This window comes from Zalophus californianus, chromosome 14, assembly GCF_009762305.2.
Source record: "Zalophus californianus isolate mZalCal1 chromosome 14, mZalCal1.pri.v2, whole genome shotgun sequence".
Lineage (NCBI taxonomy): Eukaryota > Metazoa > Chordata > Mammalia > Carnivora > Otariidae > Zalophus > Zalophus californianus.
The window spans coordinates 93894628-93919566 of NC_045608.1; the positions used below are offsets into that span (position 1 = coordinate 93894628).

A 24939-nucleotide genomic window follows, 5' to 3' on the forward strand; every position below is an offset into this window, starting at 1 on the left:
CCTGGCAATGGGATTACTGGATCCTATGGCAGTTCTGTTTGTAATTTTGTGAGGAATCTCCGTACTGTGTCCCCAGAACCCGCACTATTTTATATTCCCAGGGCCCCAAGCTTCCAGTTCCTCCACATCCTGTGAACACCTGTGGGACTTTCTGGGTTTTGTTTGTTATATAATAGCCACCCTAATACCTGTGAAGTAGGGTCTTTGGTTTTGAATTTCATTTCTCTAGTGATTGGTGAGGTTACAGCATCTTTTCCTGTGCTGGCTCTCCGTGTACCTTCCTTGGGGAAACGACCATTCAAATGCTTTGCCCATTTTAAAATTGTTTTGTTGTTGCTGAGTTCTCTGGATATGTGGAGTATTCTGGATACTAATCCTTTATCAGATATATGGTTTGAAAATACTTTCTCCCTATAATCTGATCTGCGGGGTTTTTTCACTCTGTTGATACTGTGTTTTGGTGCACAAAATGATTTAATGTTGATGAAGTCTAATTAACCTATTTTTTCTTTTGTTATTTGTGTTTTTGGTGTCATACCCAAGAACCCATTACCAAATCCAGTGTCATGAAGATTCTCCCTTGTGTTTTCTCCTAGACGTTTTATGGCTTTGGCGCTTATATCCAGGTCTTTGATCCATCTTGGGTTCATTTTTTTATCTGGAGTAAGATGAGCGTCTAACTCCTTTCTTCTGTCCAGTTTCCCAGCTCCGTTTGTTGAGAAGACTGTCCTTTCCCCAGTGAAGGGCCTTGGCACCCTTGTCGAAGATCATTTAACCACATACGGTGCACGTGATCTCTGCTCTGTTCCTTTGGTCTGTCAGTCTGCCTCGAGGCCAAGACCACACTCTCATTTTGTAGTAGTTTTGAAGTCAGGAAGTGTGAGACCTCCAACTTTGTTCTTTTTCAAGATTGTTTTGGCTGTTCAGAGATCTCATATGAACCTAAGGATGGATTTCTCTGTTTCTGCAAACACATGTTGTTGGGACTTTGATAGGGTTGCACTGAATCTGTCGGTCATTCTGGGTGGTGTAGACATCTTCGTACTGTAAGTCTTCCGGTCCGTGAACATGGGGTATACTCCGTACTAGCTGCAGCTTCTCTCATTTCTTCCACCTTTGTAGCCAAGAAAACTTATCTCCTTGGTCAGCTGTATTCGGAGCACTTTATTCTTTTTCATGCTATCATAAGTGGAATTGTTTTCCATTTACAATGGCCTGGGCCTGGCAGGGTCTGGGGCCCCTCCCCCCACACCCCTGCTTCCTGGGGCCCCCGCTGCCCAGCTTCCCTCCTGTTGCTTCTGCCACGAGGTCCTCTGGGCTTTACAACCACGGACAGAGCCCCCCTCCACCTCTAGTCCAGCTGCATCCCCCCATCCAGTGAGTCAAGGACAGCAGTTGGGACACCTTCTGCCAGGCTCCTTATCACCAGTTTCCCTGAGCCAACACAGGCCAGAGTTCCTGGAGACGAACATGTAACTGGTACAGACACTCCCCAGGACGGTCTCGCCTGCACGGTGAAGAAGGGTGGCGCTCGCCGACTCCATGAGCCTCGCGAGCTCTGGCAGGCAGGGTGCCGCCCTGGTGAAGGGGGTGGGGGCACACCAGTGATTCCAGGCTGCAGAGGCCCCAGCGACTTTGCAGGAGCAGGATGTTGGCTTTAATTAACTCATTTTTAACTGTAGCAGCTGTAGATAAAAGAGAAGCGGGGGAAACCTCCTGCTGCTGACAGGAAAACAGCATTTCTTTTTTTTTTTTTTTTTTTAAGATTTTATTTATTTATTTGAGAGAGAGAATGAGAGATAGAAAGCACGAGAAGGAAGAGGGTCAGAGGGAGAAGCAGACTCCCTGCTGAGCAGGGAGCCCGATGCGGGACTCGATCCCGGGACTCCAGGATCATGACCTGAGCCGAAGGCAGTCGCTTAACCAACTGAGCCACCCAGGCGCCCAAAACAGCATTTCTTTAAAAAAGTGTTTTCTGAAGCCTGAAAGTCACAGCAGCCGACATGCAAATGACCTGGAGGCTGTGTGAAGGAGCCTCATGCGGGGTCCTTATGGTACCGTGGAGGGTGGGGTGTGCGTTCAGGGGCAGTTACATGGCACTACACCAGGAGATGCGGATGCTAGAATCAGCTCCGTACATTTAAGAAGCAGCTCCTACCTCCAGGCGCCCTTCGTGTCCAAGGCAGAGAAGCTCCCGGAGGAAGTCCGAAGCATGCTCCCTGCAGGCGCTGAGCTCAGGGGTGCTTGGGTATCACTGGCAGGGCGAGGGGGGCTTCTGGCAGCCCTGCCACTGAAAACGGCCCCACCCCCATCGGCTGCAATGAGGCCATGGCCCCAAGATCTGGTGGGGCTGCTGGGATCACTGAGGACACCCGGTCCAGCCTCTCAGAGCTCAGGGCCCAGCCCAGCACCTGGCCAGGGTGGGTGTTCCGCAAACATTTGTGTGTTCAATGGGAAACTGAGGCGTCTGTGAACAGTCAGGAGGTGAAGGAAATGAAATAAGGAAGAAGAGGAGCAGAGAGGTGCATCCCGCCTGCTGGAGGAGTTGGTGGTGCAGCAGGGGGTTGGGGCGAGACACCCCTGGGTCCTCCGAGGCCAGGGAGGGGCAGTGGGCACACAGGGAGGTGGGGGCCCAGACCACATGCCCACAGGACACAGGCTGTGGAAGCAACCTGCAGCGGGATGCTGGGCAAGCTGACGGCCGGACATGGCCCAGGACGCAGCCGGTCAATGGCAGGTCAACGGCAGGTCAACAGCAGGTCAACAGCAGGTCAGCGGCAGGTCAGCAGCAGGTCAACAATAGGCCAGTGGCAGGTCAACAACAGGTCAGCGGCAGGTCAGCAGCAGGTCAGTGGCAGAGTGGGGCAGCCTGTCTTCCATCCTGCTCTCACAAGGCAGCTGCCCTGCGCCCTGGCACGTGGCAGCACTAACACTGGCCACCTTCCAGGTGGCCGTACAGGTGCAGCTGGGGCTCAGGTCACAGAGCTGGGAGGTGAGAGGGAGCGCCGTGGCTCCAGGGTCCGGGCTTCTCCATGCACCGCCCCCCCGCACGCATGTCACAGACGCAGTGCCTGTCCACGCCAGGTGCGATCCTGGGCATACCGTCTGCTCTGATTGGGCTGTGTCAGGCCCTGCCGGCTTGAGCAACACACCGGTCATGACTCTCGAGTCCTGAGTCACGTTGGTGACCAGTCTGTGGCGTGTGTAAGCCCCACTTCATAGATGGGGAGCTGTCCACCATCTAAAACCTAGAATCTGCCATTCCAGCCACATTAGACGTGACCGTGGGGTGGCCGCAAGTACCCTCACCGGGCCGTGCAACGTCACCGTCTTCTCCAGCATGTTCCCATCACCCCAAACAGAAACCTGTACCCATTAAGCAGAATCAACCCTTCCCCCTCAGCCCCCGGTAACTCCGAGCTACTTTCTGTCTCCACAAATTTGCCTGTTCCACACAATCACCAGTCTTTTTCATGTCTGGCTTCCTTCACTGAGCATAATGTCTTCATGGTCCATCCATGTTCTCGCACGGATCAGTGTTCACTTCTTTTTGTGGCTAAAAATATCCCGTTGCATGTACATACCACATTTTCTTCCCTTTTCTTTTTGTAAAAATATGTGGTTTAATTTAAAATACGCTGGACGCATCTTTTTTCATTTCTTTTAACTTCAAGGAAAAAAAAATAAGATTGTACGAATATAGAACACTTTTTTATCTATATAATCTGTTGGTGGACGCTCCCACCATTGTCTGTTGTGAATAATGCTGCTATGAACATCAGCTTGCATAGACCTGTTGGAGTCCCAGCTTTCGATTATTTTGGGTATTTACTTAGGAGTGGAATTGCTTGGTCATATACTTGTGTTTAATTTTTCGAGGACCCCTCCAGACTATTTTCTGCAGCAGCTCCAAGCAGCAGTGCACCCAGGGCTCTGGTGTCTGCACATCCCCGCCTACGCTGGTGATAGTCTGTCTTCTTGATTCCAGCCATCCCAATCGATGAGAAGTGGGATCTCGTGTGACTGTGATTTGCATTTCCCCAATAGCTAATGCTGTTGAGCATCCTTTTCGGGTATTTATTGGCCATTTGAATGTCCTTCTCTGGAGAAATGTCTGTTTGTCCTTTGCCCATTTTTTTAACTGGGTTTTTTTTTTTTTTTTTTAGATTTATTTATTTGACGAGAGCGAGAATGAGAGAGAGAGAGTACATGAGAGGGGGGAGGGTCAGAGGGAGATGCGGGACTCGATCCCGGGACGCCCAGGATCATGACCTGAGCCGAAGGCAGTCGCTGCACCCGACTGAGCCACCCAGGTGCCCTAACTGGGTTTGTTTTTTCATCAATTGAGTTTGTAGGAGCTCTTAAACATTCTCAATAGTAAGTCCTACTAAATATGTGACGTGGAAATATTTTCTCCTATTCCGTGGGCTTTCTCCTATTCCATGGGCTATCTTTCCAAGTGGCTGATGGTGCCTTTCAAAGCACAAGAAGTCTTTAATCTATTTTTCCTTTCATTGGCTATGCTTCTGTGTCATATTTATGAAACATTGCCAAATCCAAAGTTGTGAAGATTTGACATTATGTTTTTTCTACAAGTTTTATGGTTTTTAGCTCTTGAACTTAGATTATTGATCTACTTTGATGTTAAGTTTTTATTATGGTCATCATATGTTAATAAAAAAATTTTTTTTTAAGTTTTATATATGGGTGTGAGGTAAAGGTTAGAGTTCATCCTTGCATATGAATGTCCTGTTTTTCCTAATGGCATTTATTGACACACTTTTTTCCACATTGAGTCATCTTGGCACCTTTGTCTAAATCAACTGACCAAAGGGGTACCTGGGTGGCTCAGTCAGTGAAGCATCTGCCCTCAGCTCAGGTCATGATCTCAGGGTCTGGGATCGAGTTCCATGTCGGACTCCCTGCTCATCAGGGAGTCTGCTTCGCCCTCTGCCCTCCTCCCTCAACTCTGCTCTCTTGCTCTCTCTCTCAAATAAATAAAATCTTTCAGAATAAATAAATAAATAAATAAAATCAACTGACCTTAGATGTGAGGGTTTATTTCTGCACTTCCTATTACATTACATTGATCAGTGTAGACACACTAATCCATATGCCAGGATCACACTCTTGATTACTGTAGCTTTGTAGTATGTTTTAAAATTGGGAAGTGTAAGACCTCCAACTTTGTTGCTCCTTTCAGATTGTTTTTGCAATTCAGAGTCCCTGATGTTCCATAGGAATTTTAGGTTTTTTTTTTATTTCTGGAAAAAACCCTTAGGATTTTGATGAGCCATCCTAGAAGTGGGCTGAACATTCTGGTAGGTTTTGCCTGTGAGAAAATCCCAGCACTAATATTTGGGGGAGGTTGTGACACTTTCAGTAAAACTTGTCAAATTCAGGACTCAAGGCACATTTCATTCCAGTGCCCCAGGGTTGAAGCAGAAAAAGTTAGATTTAAAAAACTTTCTATTAGAACTATTTTAGACTTACAGAAAAGCTATAAAATTAGCCCAGAGTTCCCTTACCCAGCTCCCCTCATGTCACATCTTATGTGACGATAATCCAACCAGGATGTGAACCAGCTTAGAGCCCTCGCTCAGAGGTGCTCTCTTCCCAGGCTTGTCTGTGTTTCACGCGCCTCCTCAGGACCCCACCCCACACTCAGCGTGTCCTCCTGAGTCCCCCAGCCTGTAAAGGGCCTGCAGCTTTCCCTGCCTCTCGAGATGTCCACGTGTGAGAGGAGGTGGTTCTGGGCCTGTGAGGGTTTGCTGCTGAGACACCGCCCTTGGAGCCCAGCACTTACCGGCCGCCCATCCCACCATGGCTCCGCTCAGGTCCAGCTCCTCACACCTCCCTGCGTTATGCCTCAGGTGCCACATGATTGGAGCCACTGATTTTGTGGCATGTGAAGGGAATTTGGAAACCACCATGCTTCTAGGAGTCGTGGCTGTCCAGAAAGGGGCTCAGGGAGGCTCACTCCCTCCCCGTCCCACCATGCTGTGCTGTCCTCCCTCCTTCTCTTCCGTTTTGGCTTATCCCTCCTGAATTTCTTCTGTACAGACAGAAAGACGTGTGTGTGTTGTGCTCTGTATATTCCTTTGCGGCTTGCGTGGTCACCTCACGGTCTACCTGGAATGTGCTCACACCAGGTCATGGCGACCTTCCTCATTCTTTGTGCAGCTGCAGACAACACCCCCCCCCCCAAGCGTGGACCCACCATTTCTGTTCAGCCACTCTCCCACGTGGGCATGTGCATTGTTCCCAGTATTTTGCAGGAATGAACAGTGCTGCAGTGAGCGACCCAGGCATGTGTGTCTTGACGGATACCCTTGGTCGGCTGCACCCACGGGCACCTCCGCCCCCAGGGTGAGGAGCAGCTTCCTCACAGCCTATCCGCACCGTGTGGCTGGATTTTTAAATTTTTTCAAGTCTCATGGATGAAGAAAGATGTCTCAGTGTTGTTTTAATTTGTACTTCTCTGATTATGAGTGTGCTTGAACATTTTCTCCACACGTTTGAGAGCCATTTTTATCTTTTTTTTTTTTTTTTTTTTGTGAATTGCCTTTTCATGGTTTTTTCCCATTTCTCTGTGGGGATTTTGGTCCTTTCTCCTTCAATTGTAAGAGTTCTTCTTATGTTAGTTTTTCTTTTTCAGAGTATTTCTGACTGCTCTTGCACATTTGACTTTTAGTACCACATGATTAACTCCATAAAATAGCTTACTCTGTTTTTTGCTAGGATTGAATTGAATGTATAAATTAACCCTAGCAGAAAAACCTCTTTATGTAAATGCTGAGTCGTCCTATCCAAGAATAGGGGATGGCTTTCCTTTGTTCAGTTCTGCCTTTGTGATTCTGGAGGGTTCTAAAATTTTTCCTTGTAAAAAGTGTACACATTCCTTGTGAAATATATTCCTACATATTTAGTCTTTTCTTGTTGCCATTGTGAATGGACTTTTCAATCACCACATTCTCTATTTTTTGTGTAAAGAAAGCTGTTGATTTTGTAGCCTGCTACTTTACTCAATTCTTTTCTTCAATAATAAAAGTTTTATCATTGGTTCCTGTGGTTTTCCAATTACACTATCATCTCATCTGCAAGTAGGATGGTTTTACCACCTTTGCCCACTCTATGCCTCTAACTGATTTTCTTGCCTGATTCCATTAGTTAATACCTCGAGGATAATGTTGAATAACATCAGAGGTAGTGTGTGTCCTCCCTTGCTCCTTATCTTAGTGGGAATGCCTCTTGTATTTCTTCATTGAACAAGAGACTGGCTTTTGGACTTAACCTGGTGGTTATTGTGTCAGTGAAATGTTCCTCAATTTCCGGAGTGTTTGTCAAGTGTTTTTTGGCATCTATGGAGATAATCATATGATTATTTACCCCTTGGGTTTATTTTTATGGTGTATGATACTAATGGATTTCCTACTATTGAACCTATCTTGCATTCCTGGAGTAAATTCCACGTTTTCTAGTATTTTTTTAAAGACACATTGGGTTCTTCCCGTTTAATAATATTTGCTTAGATTTTTTTTGCTTTCTTTTTTTTAAATTTTTTATTGTTATGTTAATCACCATACATTACATCATTAGTTTTTGATGTAGTGTTCCATGATTCATTGTTTGTGCATAACACCCAGTGCTCTACGCGGAACGTGCCCTCTTTAATACCCATCACCAGGCTGACCCATCCCCCCACACCCCTCCCCTCTAGAACCCTCAGTTTGTTTTTCAGAGTCCATCATCTCTCATGGTTCGTCTCCCCCTCCGATTTACCCCCCTTCATTCTTCCACTCCTGCTATCTTCTTCTTTTTTTTTCTTAACATATATTGCATTATTTGTTTCAGAGGTACAGATCTGTGATTCAACAGTCTTGCACAATTCACAGCGCTCACCATAGCACATACCCTACCCAATGTCTATCACCCAGCCACCCCCCCCCCCCCACCCCCACCACTCCAGCAACCCTCAGTTTGTTTCTTGAGATTAAGAATTCCTCATATCAGTGAGGTCGTATGATACATGTCTTTCTCTGATTGACTTATTTCACTCAGCATAACACCCTCCAGTTCCATCCACATCGTTGCAAATGGCAAGATCTCATTCCTTTTGATGGCTGCATGATATTCCATTGTGTATATATACCACATCTTCTTTATCCATTCATCTGTTGATGGACATCTTGGCTCTTTCCACAGTTTGGCTATTGTGGACATTGCTGCTATAAACATCAGGGTGCACTTACCCCTTCGGACCCCTACATTTGTATCTTTGTGGTAAATCCCCAGTAGTACAATTGCTGGATCATATGGTAGCTCTATTTTCAACTTTTTGAGGAATCTCCGTACTGTTTTCCAGAGGGGTTGCACCAGCTTGCATTCCCACCAACAGTGTAGGAGGGTTCCCCTTTCTCCACATCCTCGCCAACATCTGTCGTTTCCTGACTTGTTCATTTTAGCCATTCTGACTGGTGTGAGGTGGTATCTCATTATGGTTTTGATTTGGATTTCCCTGATGCCAAGCGATGTTGAGCACTTTTTCATGGGTCTGTTGGCCATTTGGATGTCTTCTTTGGAAAAATGTCTGTTCATGTCTTCTGCCCATTTCTTGATTGGATTATTTGTTCTTTGGGTGTTGAGTTTGATAAGTTCTTTATAGATTTTGGATACTAGCCCTTTATCTGATATGTCATTTGCAGATATTTTCTCCCATTCTGTCAGTTGTCTTTTGGTTTTGTGGACTGTTTCTTTTGCTGTGCAAAAGCTTTTTATCTTGATGAAATCCCAATAGTTCATTTTTGCCCTTGCTTCCCTTGCCTTTGGTGATGTTTCTAGGAAGAAGTTGCTGCGGCTGAGGTCGAAGAGGTTGCTGCCTGTGTTCTCCTTTAGGATTTTGATGGACTCCTGTCTCCCATTTAGGTCTTTCAGCCATTAGGAGTCTATTTTTGTGTGTGGTGTAAGTAAATGGTCCAGCTTCATTCTTCTGCATGTGGCTGTCCAATTTTCCCAACACCATTTGTTGAAGAGACTGTCTTTTTTCCATTGAACAGTCTTTCCTGCTTTGTCAAAGATTAGCTGACCATAGAGTTGAGGGTCCATTTCTGGGCTCTCTATTCTGTTCCATTGATCTATGTGTCTGTTTTTGTGCCAGTACCATACTGTCTTGATGATGACAGCATTGTAATAGAGCTGGAGTTTTTGCTTAGATTTTTTGCATTGATGTTCATGAGTGATATTGGGCTATAGTTTTCTTTCTTTGTACTAATTGTGTTTGGTTTAAGTATCAGTGTTTACCTGCTTCATAAAAGGGACTCAGAAGCCTTCCTTCCTTTTCAGCACTCTGGAATACTTCGTAGCACAACAGGACTGTCAGGTCTTCTATGAAGTATGGTAGAATTTCCAGTAAACTCATCTGGTTTGGTACTTTTCATGGGTAGTTCCTTTACCCCTCTGTCTGTTTCTTCAGTGGAGATTGGTGTGTTTATGTCTCTGACTCTCATGGGATCAATTCTGATAGTCTGTATTTCCTGAGAAAGTTATCCATTTCCTCTAGGTTTCCAGATTTATTTGCATGGAAGACTTCAAAGTGTCTCATGATTTTTTATATCCCATTTCAGAAGTTAAATTTCTTGAATATGATCATGTGGTTAAAAAAAGTGGGGGGGGGGAAGAAGTTTGAGTGACCAGAAAAGATCATCATACTAGAATTTTAAGCATTATTCTTTTCAAAGCAATGTTACAGAGTATTGCTCACCCTGTTTTCAAAGAATAAGCCGATGGGTGGTTTACAAAAACATCTCTTCTGTGCTGCTGGTCAGAGAGCTGTCCACCATGGAAAGCAGTTTTCTTGCCTGAGATCTGCAGGGGCTACAGAGCCCCTGTGGAAGCTGAGGCTCCCTGGTGCCAGCTGACACCGACTCACAGGGCAGATCCTCAGGGAGTTAAACGCCAGTACAACCTCACACAAAGGTCCATTGTATCACGTTACATTTCAGGGGACGTCCGTCTCATCATATAAAAAACTATAAGATATGACTTCCCCCTAAAATCAGAATGGATTTATTCCTTTTCCTGACTACTAAAATTGCTTGGATCCTTTGTTTGGGGGGGAAAAAAAGCAAGATTGAAAAACATAATGAACAAAGTAGAAATCACCTAAAATTCCACAGCCCACACCTGTGTGCTATCAACCTATTGATGACTTTCCTTCCAGAAGTTTCTTTATGCATCTTCCCCAGAAAGAGAAACTCTGTATACAAATGGTCAGTCGTAGGTCTGTGCTGTTCTGTAACCTGCTGTTCTTTCTGGTCCTTCGTCACAGATGTCACTGCCCAGACTTGAAGAGGACGTCTTGAAAAAGACACAGAAAGGGAAACTCCCTAAAGGGTCCGATCACAGCCCACCTGCCCTGTCGGGTGCCGGGGATACGGAGGGGAAGGGGGTCGAGATAGGGAAACTCCTGGCGAGCCTGGCGAACAGGGAGGAGGCAGGCTGCTGAGGGCTGCAGGAACATCAGGGCATGTCCAACAGCCTTGTCCTCAAACCGGCAGAGGGAATGTCTGGATCCTGAGTCCTTCATGCTTTACTTGAAGCCTTATTTTTGCAGCAGGTGGGCAGCGCCAGACGTCCTGGAGATGCGCTGCACTGCCCCCTCTGTGAGGAAGTGAGGGTCATGCAGAAACCAGGCCAACATCAGGGCCCCCCTCTCTTCCTTACCCCACAACCATGCTGTTGGCCGCATGGTGTGGTGACTTCACAGTGTGTGTGCAGTTCTCACGGAAAGTTAAATTATGTGCATTACATGCTGTTTCAGAGGTATGGGAATGATTAATCACTTGTTTTACAAAATTGATTTGAAAAAGAAATTACCAAATAAGAGTTGTCATGAGGGAAAAGTAAAATTCAATTATCTGGGAAATTTGCTCTGTGTCTGCTCTCACCGGCGTGGGGAGGGGGGCCCAGCATTGGTCTCTGCTGGTCTTTACGGGGACATGACGGAGGTCTCAGGCCCCCTGAGGACCAGCCTAGGGACCCCTCACGTAAAGCTTGGCAGAGAAAGCGTGGAGGAGCCTGGTGGCTGGTCCGATCGCAGCCCACCTGCCTGTCGGAATACTGAGGGGCAGACGGTCAGGACGGGGAAACTCCTGGAACCCATGAGAATTTCAAACCGAGTCCCTGTCAGCTCCCCTGCTATTTCAGTAGCTCTGTGTCGTGAAGACGCCTGCTCAGTGGTCAGTGTTCAGGGCCTGCTGCCCCGGAACTGTGGCAGCTCAGGTCAGGGAAGTCGTCCTGGGCCCAGCAAGGAGGACTCGGCAGCTTAGGATAGCCGCTCTCAGACTTCTCCACCTTAGGGATGATTTAGGCCATCAAAGAGCATTTTTTAAATGTGGGTTGTGTGTATCACCCTCACCAGGTTAGAAATCGATGGCGCAGGAACAAGGCCCCTGGAGGTGTGCCCGGTGAGTGCCCTGGGGTCCCCGTGACTCCGAGGGCCCAGCCCCTGTCTCCAAGAGACCATCACAGATGAGGGATGCTCGGGATGGATTTGGGAAATACCAGGAAGAAAGACGCAACTCCCGGAGAGAGTTAACCACTCTCTCCAGGATTGCATTTCCTCCAAACTGCGGCCCAGAACGAGCAGGAAGCGGACGGGCGACTCCATTACCCACCCACAGCTGCCCGCTGCTCAGCGCGCTGACACGGAGTGTGGTGGGTGGAGGGAGGTCTCTCTCGTCTGGGCTCCACGAGCAGAAATACCAGCGTAAATAGCTACTTCAGAGAAGAAGTGGGTTTGATGTACATTTGCGCACTAATTATAACCCTCTTACCCTACACCTTGAAGCAGATTTAGCAGTTACAATTGTACTGGAACAGTCTTCTTAAAAATAGGTGTGCCAGGGCGCCTGGGGGGCTCAGTCGATTGAACCACTGCCTTCAGCTCAGGTCATGATCCTGGAGTCCCGGGATCGAGTCCCGCATCGGGCTCCCTGCTCAGCGGGGAGTCTGCTTCTCCCTCTGACCCTCCCCCCTCTCATGTGCTCTCTCCCTCTCTCTCTCAAATAAATAAATAAATCTTAAAAAAACATAGGCGTGCCGGCAGAGAAAGGTATACCGATGTGCGTACGAGGACGTGCATGTTTAGCTTTGCAGACTGATGGCACCGTAGGCGAGAAGCCAGGGTGCCTCTAATGGGATTTACACCCCGTGAAATGATGAACAAAGTCCAGGGTTTATGGCTGACCTGGAGGGCACCCCACCCGGGAGACGGAAGCAGGGTGAGTGGGTGGCCTGTGTCACAGTGACTTTGGGCTCCTGTTACACCAGAGGGCAGCTGGTTCCTGGGGGGAGAGAAGGAGACAGCTCTGGGCACGTAGAATGTATGGTGCAGACGTGGCTCAGACGTCCAGGAGGAAGTCAGAAACAGCCAGGTGCAGAGGGAGAAGCAGGAGGCGCCGGACCGGGGCCAGGATGGGCGGCGAGGAGGAGAGAGGGTTAGAGGTTGGCTGAGACCAGCCTCGCGCAGCTAGTGTGTGGGTGGAGGAGGACCACAGTGAGCGTGCGTGCGGCTGAGGCAGCAGACACCCTTGTCCAGGAGGGAGGGTGAGCAGTTCGCCATGCTTGGGGGCTGTCTGGGGCCAGGTGGACAAAGACCTTGGGCTGGAGCCTGGAGGTAGTACTTCGCACACTGTATAGTGGGGGGCTTCCAAGCAGCTGTCTAGTTTGCAAATGGGAGGCCGGGAGAAGGTAGGAGAAAGGAGCAAATTCTGGAAATTTCTTATGTTTTCCTTTTCCAAAACCCTGCACGGGGTGACTCTACCTTTGGTAGACGTTGGCCATCGTGATATTAAACTGGCAAATGGGATAAATACAAAATGTTCCCCCAGAAATAGAAGTTCTCAAACGGGGGAGCTGTGGTCCACGTGACCACGGGTGGAGTTCAGAGGGTCCAGGGAAGCCCCAGGCTGAGCCAAGATGATGTGTACAGTGACATAAATTGTACACAAGGGATGGCCTGGGTTGGTCAGATTCTCTAACAAGTTCATGGCCCAACGGGGTCAAGAAGCTAAAGGGGGATTGGAGGGGCCCCCAGAAGGCTCAGTCGGTTAAGCATCCGACTTTTGGTCTCAGCTCAGGTCATGATCTCAGGGTCCTGGGATCAAGTGTCGGGCTCTGTGTTCAGTGGGGAGTCTGCTTGGGATTCTCTCTCCCTCTGCCCCTCGCCCCGCTTGCTCACGCGCTGTCTCCCTCTCTCTCTTCTCTCTCTGTCTCTCAAATAAAATATATCTTTTAAACAAAAATGAAAAAATAAAAGGGGGATTGGACATGTCATTTCAGGGACTTGAGACGCACTGGCAGAGGTCTGACGGGATGGCACCGTTTGCGAAGGGCCACCTGGGATGAGCCACCACATGGGGAAACCGACCTGCGGTAAGATGAGTGCCTGCTCCCGACATCCCACTAGGAGGAAACCGGAAGGCCGGTCTTTTCCCTGAAACCATCCCCTTTAAAGAATCTTACCATATGATGCCACAAACACACTGATTTCCTCGGAGCTTAGATGAGGAATGGGAAGGAGGGTGAACTCTGGGGAGAGAACCCGAGGATGGACTGGGGAGCACAGCCGCTTTGCACACCTGCCCTCACAGGACAGCCCCCCACAGCCAGCCACTCTGGGAGGCCAGCAGGCGACGGCCAAGGGCGCCACCCTGAGTTTTAACCGAAGAGCGGGATAGAGGTGAAGTGATGAACTGGGTGTCCCCCAGCCCTACCCCTTGTCCCGTGAGTCCCCCAGCGTCTACCTCACCCTCCACGGGGCGGTCGTGGGGCAAACGCTGGGGAGCTGTTTATTCTTTGGGCTTTGCCCCAAGACCCCAGACTGAAGGCTGTGCAGGGATCTAGGGGCTCATCACCCCAAGCAGAGTGGTGTCACTGGCTCCTACCCAGCTCCAGGCATCCGGTCTCGCACCTGCCCCGGGAGGTCCCACACCTGCCCCCCATTCTCTCCCGCACCTGCCCTCCTCCCCAGCTCTCCCCCGCCTCCTCCCCTGCCTCACCCGCACACCCCCTTCCTCACCTGCCCCCCTCCAGGCTCTCCCGCAACAGCCTGGGCCTCTCCCCTCTTCAGTCTTTGCTGCTCCTTTCCTCCTCCCTCTTCTCCCCACTCTCGGCTGTTTTCCAGAATACCACACCTCCCTCCTTGTCCACTCGTATCTGGCACTTACAGACCTTAAGTCTGGAGAAGACTAGAGATTATTTCATTCAACCCTCAGTTTGCTGCCTGGACCCTGAGGCCCTGAGAGCTTTGAGCGGTGGGCCCCAGACGCACACAGATGAGGCCAAGACACCATCCCCCCCCCCCCGACTCAGTCCTCGGGCTTCCCCGCCTCAGTGGCAAGAGTCCTGTTGGGCCAGCACTCAGCGGTCACAACAGCTTCACACACTCAGACGTGTGGTTTCAAAGGAGCATCCCTCCTCCTCACAGCTCCCGTGTGCCCGCTCTGACCCATGAGCAGAGGCAGGTCGGCCGTGAGCTAGAATATAGAATCGGGCTGGTCCTCTCTCATTGGCATTCGACTGCGAGCCAGGACTCACCCCTTCAACAGGGAAGGTGGAAGCTTCATTTCCCTTAAAAATTGGCAGAGAAGGATAGCATGTGAGTTTTCTTTGTTGTGGTGTCTCTGTGTTTCTCAGGCTTCACGATTGGCTCAGGATTTCTTGACGTCTAACTTAAATCTCTTGTTGCACTTTGATGTGACTGTTAGCGTTGTTGGGAGCTTCACTTGTGATTAGGCTTTTCTTTCAACACCCGCATCTTAGTGGTGTTTGGGGAGTGAGAAAGCAGGAGCTATGAACTTAGAGAACAAAACCCAAATCCGCCACAGCAGTTTTAGAAGCACGCTTTCACTAGGACACCCCACGGATGGACAAAGAGCTGAGCATGTCAAAGTGTGGTGCATACATGAATGAATAATGGACACATCCGTGTAAATGCATTTTTAAAAAAAGATTAATCTGTCCCATTTGGCCAAGGCCAGTGTGGTACATTCTGATGGATTGCCGTGAACAGAAATATGACACAGCAGATCTGCACATAGCCGAGCTGAGTCCTGGGGCCACACTGTGAGCAGCATGCACCAGGCTCTATCCAAAGGCCGTCGGTGGCAGCTGGTGATGTTAGACTAAGTGGCCTGGGAAGAGAAAGGAAAGCCTTAGTGTCCCACAGCAGATGGTCAAGAGTGGGAATGCCCAGCACAGAAAGTAACATCATGAGAGTTATGTTTTGTTGGTGTAGTTTTTTTCAGGGTTTTGTTTTTTGGCTGTTATTCTCCAGCTTTTTTTAAGTGAAAAATCTCAAACATACACAAAAGTTGAAAGAGTAGTTTAGTGAAAACCTGGCCATCTATACGTACATGTGTGTGTGTGTGTTCACATATATACGAATAATGATCCATCTTGCAAGTAGCTTACAGAAATCAAGACACTTTGCCCCTGAATAGCTAAGTATGAATCTCCTAAAAAATAAGGTCATTCCCTTCCGTAACCACAATACCATGTAACATTGAAGAAAATTAACAATAATGGATGTATCATGTCCAAATGCAGATTTCCCCAATTGTTGCAAAACTGTTTTCTGTAGACGTTTTGGATAAAATTAATCAGGTTTCCACACTTCATTGTTTGGTTGTCTCAAGCTCTTTGACTCCTGATTCTAGAACATTCCTCCCACGTTTCGATTTCCTGCGTCATTGGCTCTGTGAAGAGTCCAAGCAGTTGTTCCACAGAATGGCCTTTGCTCATGTTTGTGTGTGGTGTTTCTCACCCCCGCCCCGTATCCTCTGGACACGTGGACATGGGTCTCCCTGTCACCTAGGGCAGAGCCCAATGGTTGTGTCAGCCACTGCACATTGCATCATGTTAGAGGCCCATAATGTCAGCGTGGCCATGCCAAATTGTGCGACTGGATTCAGGGGTGAACCCAAAATGTACCCATTGTAAGGCCACACTCGCCCTCACGATGTCTGGGTGGCCGGTGCAGGACAGATGACCGTCCCCCGGGGGTAGCAAAGGTTTTTCTCTCCTCCATACTTCTCTCTTTTATTACCACATCTCTACAGACTCATGGGCCTCTCTTTACTCGTGTTTCACAATAAGCCGAGTCGTTAATGTGTCCACTCTCAGCATCTGCCAGTAGGACCCTTCTCCGTGTGCCTGTTCACCCAGGACTGCCTCTCTGCTTACGGTCACAAAGCACTGGATCTCACCCTGGATTCTGCCTGCCTAACCTTGGGAATTGGCACTTCCTGAGAGATTCAGCTGAAGCGGGAAGGACCCATCCCTGATGGCTAAGAGCATTTTTAGTAAAAAGAGAAGGTATTTAGCTGTACGATCTTACGAGCTATGTTGGATGTGTTCATTCTATTCTGAGCAGCTACAACAGAAGGTTTTAATAAGATCCAGAGTCCCATAACATCATACCCCAAATTTCCAGGCTTCAGTGGAAAATCAGTCCAAGAGCCAGGATGATTCAAACCCAATGAAGGACATGCAGTAGACACACACCAACATCGAGATAGCAGACACGTCAGAATTATTTAAGCAGCCAGTGTAAAAACATTCAATGAGCAATTACAAACAAGCTTGATGCAGACAAGAAAATAAAGCCTTAGAAAAGAAACAGAAAGTCTCAGTGAAGGAAGAGAAGATATAAAGGAGAAGAAACTAGAGATTTTAGAACTGAAAAATACAATAAATGATATGAGAAACTCAATGGATGGATTCACGTGCCAATGGGAAGGATAGATGAGAGCATCCGTGGATGACAAGGCTGACCCATCTGGAGAGCAGGGAAGAAACAGACTGAAAATAACATAGACAGAGGCTCAGAGACTGTGGTACCATAACAAGATCCAACATTCATGTCATCCAAGTCCTGGAAGGGGGAGAACAGTGGGGCTGAAAGTTCTTGGAGAAATAAGGACTTAAAAATCAGTAAAAGACACAAGCCTACAGATTCAAGAGCTGAATGAATTCTAAACAGTACAAACCCAACAGCTCCACACCAAGACACGTCATAATCAAATTTCTGAAAGCTAAGGAGAAATTAAAAATCTGGAAAGCAGGTAGAGAGAAAAGGCGCCTTACCCGAGGGAAACAATTCAAATAGCAGGAAATCTCTCATCAGAAGCCATGAGGCCAGGGGAAGTGAGACATTTTTCAAGTGCTAAGTTTAGGACAAGAAGTATCAGCTCAGAATCTTACATTCAGCAAAAATACCCTTTAGGAATGAGGTGAAATCAAGACATTCTCAGAATACATTGGCTAAGAGAATTTGTCACCGGCAGATTGGAAGTACTCTGAGGAGGAAGAGGGGCTGAGGAGCCTCCAGAAGGAAGAGCTTGGTAAGCAAACACAGGGAAAACACAACCGGCTTGCTGTTCCTCTGGAGCTTCCTGAGTGATGTTTGATGGTGGGAGTGAAAACCATCATGTTTGCTGATGTGCTTACAAAGGCTCGTAGAGGAATGATTCAGGCCAGTTACAGATCGGGCGTGGTATAAGCGTGTAAGGACAGTTAGGGATCCGTGCTTCACGCAAGCTGGTAGAACACCACAGTAGACTGACAAGTTGCGTATACATAATGCAGTGTCCAAAACAGCCAGTAAAACATTCAGGAACACTGCCATGAGTCCACAGAGAATTCTAAAATATGTGCAAGTCATCCACAGAAATGAAGAACAGAAAACAAAAAATAAAGTGGGACATTTTATTAAAAATTACATTATTACATTAATCATCAATAATTCCTTAAACATAGGGGCGCCTGGGTGGCTCAGGCAGTTAAGCGTCCATCCGACTCTTGATTTCGGCTCAGGTCATGATTTCAGCCCCGTGTCGGGCTCCACACTCAGTGGGGTGTCTGCTTCTCTCCCTCTTCCTCTCCCTTTGCCCCTCCGCCTGTGCACATGCTCCCCCCCAAAATAAATAAATAAATCTCTAAAAAATAATTACATTAAACATAAGTGGTATAAGGGCACCTGGCTATCTCAGTCAGTGGAGCTGATGACTCTTGATCTCAGGGTCGTGAGTTCAAGACTCACGCTGGGTGTAGAGCTTCTTAATTAAAAAAAAAAAAGATTATTTAAACCATTTTTTTTAAAGCATAAATGGTATAAAGAAAACAAATACCAATTAAAAGGCAGAGAGAGATTGACAGACTGGATGGAAAAATAGGACCCGATTGTATGTTGTCTACAAGAAAGCCACTTCAATGGGCGCCTGGGTGGCTCAGTTGGTTAAGTGACTGCCTTCGGCTCAGGTCATGATCCTGGAGTCCTGGGATCGAGTCCCGCATCGGGCTCCCTGCTCAGCGAGGAGCCTGCTTCTCCCTCTGACCCTCTTCCCTCTCATGCTCTCTATCTCTCATTCTCTCTCTCTCTCAAATAAATAAATGAAATCTTTAAAAAAAAAAAAAAGAAAGCCACTTCAATATAATGACCTAAGCAGGTTGACAACGGAAGGCTATGACGTGCAAACATCAGTCAAAGGGAGGGTGAAGTGGGCGTACTTTGTATTTGATAAAGCGGACAAGGGGCAGACATGACGCCCAGGACAGGGAGGGACACTCTAAATGCTGAGACTCAAGCCTTGGAGACATGGCTGTGCTGAGCATGTGCACAAGGAGCTGCCAAGGGGGTTGGCTGTGACCGGGTTGAAAGCAGGTTTGCGGTGAGCACAGTTTCTCTGAAAAGCCCAGGGAAGTGGGTTTTGTAAATAAAGAGAAATTTATTCTGGACCGTACGTGGAGAGGCAAAGGGACTAGAATCAGTAAAGGCTGTCTTGGAAAGAATGAAGGAGAGGAGCCCAGGCGCAGGTCTGGAGACACGCCGCACGCTGTGGTGGCCGGACTGAGTGCACACTCCGTGGGACGGAACAGAAAACCCACAGAGGAGACACACAAACAGGCCCAACTGGGTTTTTGGTTTTTTTTTTTTTTTTCCTTTTCTTTTTCTTTTTTTTTTAAGATTGATTTATTTAAGAGAGAGAGTGAGAGCATAAACAGGAGGGGCAGAGGGAGAGAGAGCACAAAGCTGAGCAGAGAGCCAGTCCTGGAAGGCTACCTAACAGTCCATCTATATTCCACTCCTGGGTTTTTGGGTTTTTTAAGTTTATTTACTTATTTATTTAAGTAATCTCTACACCCAGTCTGGGGCTCGAACTCACAACCCTGAGATCAAGAATCACAGGCTCCTCCAACTGAGCCAGCCAGGTGCCCCCACCACTCCTGGGTTTGACTGGAGGACGGGGAGGCGGCACGCTGGTGCTTACTGGGGGTTGCAGAGGGGACAGGAGGGAGGTGGGCGCCTGCGGGCCCCTGGGGCGGTGGCGGTTCTGTCTGTGTCACCCCACGTCCTGGCAGTGAGACTGGGCCGGGCCCCTGGGGCGGTGGCGGTTCTGTCTGTGTCACCCCACGTCCTGGCGGTGAGACTGGGCCGGGCCCCTGGGGCGGTGGCGGTTCTGTCTGTGTCACCCCACGTCCTGGCGGTGAGACTGGGCCGGGCCCCTGGGGCGGTGGCGGTTCTGTCTGTGTCACCCCGCGTCCTGGCGGTGAGACTGGGCCGGGCCCCTGGGGCGGTGGCGGTTCTGTGTCACCCCACGTCCTGGCGGTGAGACTGGGCTGGGCCCCTGGGGAGGTGGCGGTTCTGTCTGTGTCACCCCACGTCCTGGCGGTGAGACTGGGCCAGGCCCCTGGGGAGGTGGCGGTTCTGTCTGTGTCACCCCACGTCCTGGCGGTGAGACTGGGCCGGGCCCCTGGGGTGGTGGCGGTTCTGTCTGTGTCACCCCACGTCCTGGCGGTGAGACTGGGCTGCAGGCTTGCAAGATGCTACCGCGGGCAAACCAGGGGAAGGGCACACGGGATCTCTGCAAACTTAAAATTAAAAGCTAAATTTAGGGGCGCCTGGGTGGCTCAGTCGGTTAAGCGTCTGCCTTCGGCTCAGGTCATGATCCTGGGGTCCTGGGATCAAGCCCCGCATCCAGCTCCCTGCTCAGTGAGAAGCTTGCTTCTCTCTCTCCCTCTGCCAGCCACTCCACCTGCTTGTGCTCTCTCTCTCTCTGTCAAATAATAAATAAATAGAATTTTTTTTAAAGTTTAATTTAAAAAGTCTCTGAGGCAGTATACACCTTGCTTTGTGGGTAAGAGTCATTACTTACCAAATTTCTGTGTCTTACAGATTTGGACATTATATGTGGTTCCCATAAATCATAACTGGAAAATAATCGTCAATTTTTCTGTCAACAACATGGCTAAAAATAGGTCTAATCAGCAAGTTTTCAGTTCTGTTCATATATACACTTTAGAAGCCTCTTGTAACTTGTGTTGCTTTGACATACAGAAAATAAACCCATTTCAAAATAAAATAATTGAACACATATGAGTTTAAAAAATCAGGGACTCCTGGGTGGCTCAGTCAGTGAAGCGTCTGCCTTCGACTCAGGTCATGTCCTGGGGTCCTGGGATCGAGCCCCACAAAGGGCTCTGTGTTGAGCGGGAAGCCTGCTTCTCCCTCTGCTCCTCCCCCTGCTCATGCTCACTCTGATTCTTCCCCAAATAAAGCCTTTTAAAAAAATCAGAAAGGAATTATAAGAATAATCCTAATAAGTACTAATTTTTAAGACTATGAAAATCTTCTAAGGGTCATGTTTTATTTAAAATTATTTACCTTTGGCTCTTGGTTTTTAACTGGTAGGTGATCTTTATCGTAACTCATGTAGCGTTTGTCTTGTAGGACAGTGAGAACCTAAAACAGCGCACCTCCTCACCCGGTGTCAGCCTGTGAGCTCTCACGTCAGGAGGTGAGGGGGCTCGCTCGGTCCCACGCCAGCCAGCTGGTGGAAGGGGAGATCATCTTGTTGAGACCACGTTTCCCTGGTGTCCCAAGGCCTGGTCCACGCATCTGCTCTTGTGGACACGTGTCATCTCGGAGGTTAAGTGTTTCGACCACAGAGCAGAGTTTGCTCCTGGGAGAATACTAGACACGTGGTGGGGAGGGGGGAAGGGCTGGACAGATGCTCCGTGGACAGACGTCCTGGCCACAGTGGCTGATGGTGAGGAGAGGGGGGAGTCCGCTCCGCAAAGACACCCGAACAAAAACTGAGGCAGGAACAACCATCAAGAGCCTGTAATTGCTGCATTAATTATCTTGCAACATCTGTAGTGTGAAAACATTTTTAGATCCTGAAGCGACGGCTGTGAATCGGAGACCAAACTACTCTGAGCTTCCTCCTGGCCAGGACGCCCTCCCCTGTCTCCTGTACCGCGTGGCACAGATGCCCCGGCAGCCTCGCAATGTCTGCCAGCCTCCAGGTGGATGTCTGGCTTTATTGTGTCTCCCCTCGTGGGGCCGCTTGAATAAGCCTAGTTTGAGCCTGGTCTCACCCTCGGCACCACTGACAGGAGGGTGTGCGTCCCAGGCCCTGGAGCGCGATGGGCAGCCCCCCACCTCCCGCGGTGGCCTCCCAAAACCGCCGGCAGACGGTGCCCCGCGTCCCCTGGTGGGAGCCTTGGTCTGGAAAACTGGCCGCAGTTTCCTAGAGCCGCTCCATGGAGGCCTGGCGGGGCGCATGGAGACTAACAGGCCGCGGGGAAGGCGAACTTAGTGTAAGCAAGTGCCCCCACATGAGCACCCCCAGAAGCTCTGAGTGATTTCAGTTCAGAACTGAATGTCGCATGTCCCAGCAACTGCTCTTTATTACGTTTCCCAAAAAGCCTCTGCAACACCAGGGTGACCTCACTCTGTTCTCATACATCCGCATGCGGGAAAACCCCACAGACCCCGCTCAGAAGCATTCCTCAGCTCCGGTCCACCCTCAGCCTCCACTCCTTTATCCAAAACTCATTGTTCCCGAGCACCTACTAAGCGCAGATGGTGTTCTGGGCATTCGGGACACGGTGGTAATGCAAGAAGGACACCACCCTGCCCTCCTGGCACCCCTGTTAGGAGCCCCCTCTTGGCTCACAGACAGGTGTCCCTTCCCAGCCGCCCACTCCCCGCGTCGGGGCTCAGCCAGGGGCGGGCACTGCGTGCAGCCAGACAGGCCTGCAGGTCTGTGGTGCTCACAGCAGCTCCGAGGTGCCCCCAGGCCCTGCCGGCCCCAGCGTGTGGGTCACCACAGCAACACACAGCAGCTGGCTTCTCTCCAGCCCAGCGTGGACAGCCCGTCTGTGCCGCATGCCTCACGCCCAGAGCCTCAGCTCAGGGGCTGCAAGGGCCGGGCTGGAACCCCCAAGGGCTCGCTCACTCGCCCGACAGGTGGTTGATGCTGGCTGGAGCCTGAAGCCACGCGTGGCTCCCTGTGTCATCCTGGGGCCCCACAGCGAGTTTCCTGACAGGGCAGGAGCCGGTGGAGGCCTGTCCTCAGAAACCACGTAGCACGCCATCTGCCACGGCACCTCGCGGACGGAGCGTGCTCCTGCTTTCGAGCTCCGTCCAGGATGCTGTCCCCAGCAGGATGCCTGCCCTACTAAGAACAGGTACTACACTGATCCTAGGCAGAAGGCCCAGAAACGGGGCCGTGCACCTTTAGGAACACACGGTGTGTATCAATGTAGGCCGAGGACTCACGTGCCCGCACCGTCATAGGCATTCACATGACCTCTTCGGTCCTTCCGAGGAAGCTGCTGTTGTGCCGTTATTGATTCCGTTTATGGGTGTGGGATCTGTGACGTCTGTGGGGCCGCATGGCTCTCGAGTGCTGGAGCTCAGGGTCGGCCTGCGGTGGGGCTGGGGCTGAGGGGATTGAGTCCCCATGGCTGCCACCAAACAGGATGTCTGCTCCTCAACAACATGACTCACAGAGGAAGTGTCCTCCCTTCTCGGGGGGCGAGGCCTGTGCCGTGAATGTCCTGCCGCTCATGGGGACATGGGTCTGAACTCTTCACTCCCTGAGGAACATCTTGTACCCAGTGTCATCTCTGCTCTCTTTCTGGGATCCTAAATCACACCAGGAGCCTGAGCACGGTCCGGACGTGCTGAGTCCCCCCTGAGACGCAGACTGAGTTAATGAAAGGACGTGTCCCAGACAACGAGGCACTCATGCGGCAGGCCCCCGGAAGAGTGTGTGGAGCCCAGGTGGCAGGCTGCTGTGTCCCTGACGGGGCCACGGCCACCCTGGTCCTCCCACCCCCGTGAGGGGTCCGCTAGCCAGGTGGGCCATGGCACGTCAGAGCCGGACCGCCATCTTGCTGGTGGGGACACTTGACATAAGGAGGACAAAGCTTCTCCATGGAACCCCAGCCGATCAGTGGCAGAGCCGCAGGTAAAGTCCAGGCCTGCTGCCCTCGACGTGGGCCTTCTGTGCCTCACGTTCAGGACTCAGGCTCCTGCCTTAGTCGGACTCTTGCCGTTGCTTCTGGGGAAATCACGTGGGCCACGTTCTTGGGCCCCCTGACCAGTTCAACCAGAAACCTCCTATGTGCCGGGCCCTGGGCTGGACCACACTCCAGCCACGCCCACACCAGCTGCCATTCAGGGGGCGGGTGACGTGTGGGGCAAATAGGCTGCAAACGTCCGGGGCAGGTGTGAGGCTCAGTCATCACTTGCATGTCCCTTCAGCGATGCTCTGGGTACTGTGTTGGGGTGTTTGATATGTCAGTGGGCACAGGAGATGGCAGCCATACTCTCGTGGAGCTTCTGTTCCAGCAGAGCCGAAGGGAAACCAACAGTAGATAAAACAAGTGAGCAAACTGCCCGCTTCTCCGGGAGCAAAGTGCTAGGACGAAAGGAAGCTTTCGGCAGGTTGGAGGACGGGGTGTGGGGTGAGCTGAGGGACGGAGGCAGAGCTCAAGGGGAGGTAGGATTTGAACAAGGACTGTAGCTGTGGCACCTGGGCGGGTGCTCAGGGCAGAGGAACAGCCCCAGGGAGGCGAGGGGCAGGAGGATGATGGGGAGGACACCGCACCAGCCACGTGAGCACCGCATGGGCCGGACCTGCGTCCGCGGGAACAGGCACCAGGGGAGCTTGGGTTGGAGGGATGGCTGGAAGGCCTCGGGAGCGCCCCTGGCTGCGGTGCTGGGCGCAGGGGACAGGTAGGAAATCTGTCCGGAGCAGGTGGTGGCTCAGACCAGAGGCATTCAGTGGCTGAACGCTGCCACCCATCAACACAAGTCAGGAATTCCCCAAAACATCAGACGTGGGGTGTCAGCAACCTGTGATCAGCCTTGAGGGACTCTTGCAGAAGGTGTCGGGATTGGGACCACAGGCTGCCTCGAAGCTGCCGCCGGCCTGTGCTGATGGGCGAGGCGGTCGGGGACAAACGTGCATTCATTCCCTTCTGGGCCCACACGTGGTGTTCCTTCCCACAGGACAGACAGCGCTCAAGGGGAAGCCAGCCTCAGTGTGAGCCTCCCAACAAATGGGGGATCCTGTTCTTCCAGCTCCTATATAATGCTGTAAGAGGAGGAGCACGGACCTCATTCCACTGGAATCTGTGAGCTGGGCACAGTGACTGAACGGCCAGGCCGGCTTTGACGTCCCATTTTGAAGTCAGTCTTGGGAGCGTGTCCATGTTACCGACGGGAGCTGAAGGTCGAGGGTGCTGGGCGTTCAAGCTACATCACAGAACATTGCACCAGGTGTCAGTCACGGTGTGGTGAAGTGTCCCTGGACAGGCACCTCCCGAGTACCACCACTGAACATCCACAGCAGCGCCCACCCTCTTGGGACTCATCTCAGAGGCTGGCCTCCATTGTCCCATGGTCCCAAATGGGCTAGCAGGGAGCCCCTTAGTATGTTTTCCTAAATACCCTTGGATTGTAAAGTGAGGCAATAAAGGTCTTACACATCCCACAACACACACAAAATGCCAGGAAAACGCTCTCTGGTCTCAGAAGCATAGTCTTCTCAAATTCTGAGAAGGAGTAAAATTTCTGTCCCT

At 50.2% G+C, this 24939-nt stretch overlaps 1 protein-coding gene across 3 annotated transcripts in view; it reads left to right on the forward strand.

Moving 5' to 3' along the window:
• The window catches only part of KCNG2 (potassium voltage-gated channel modifier subfamily G member 2), a 76957-nt gene that overhangs the window by 14755 nt on the left and 37263 nt on the right, over positions 1–24939 (forward strand). For all 3 annotated transcript variants that reach the window (XM_027600804.2, XM_027600805.2, XM_027600803.2), the window contains exon 2: positions 13342–13434. The gene's annotated coding sequence lies outside the window, so the exon portion shown is untranslated. The remainder of the gene's footprint in view (positions 1–13341; positions 13435–24939) is intronic.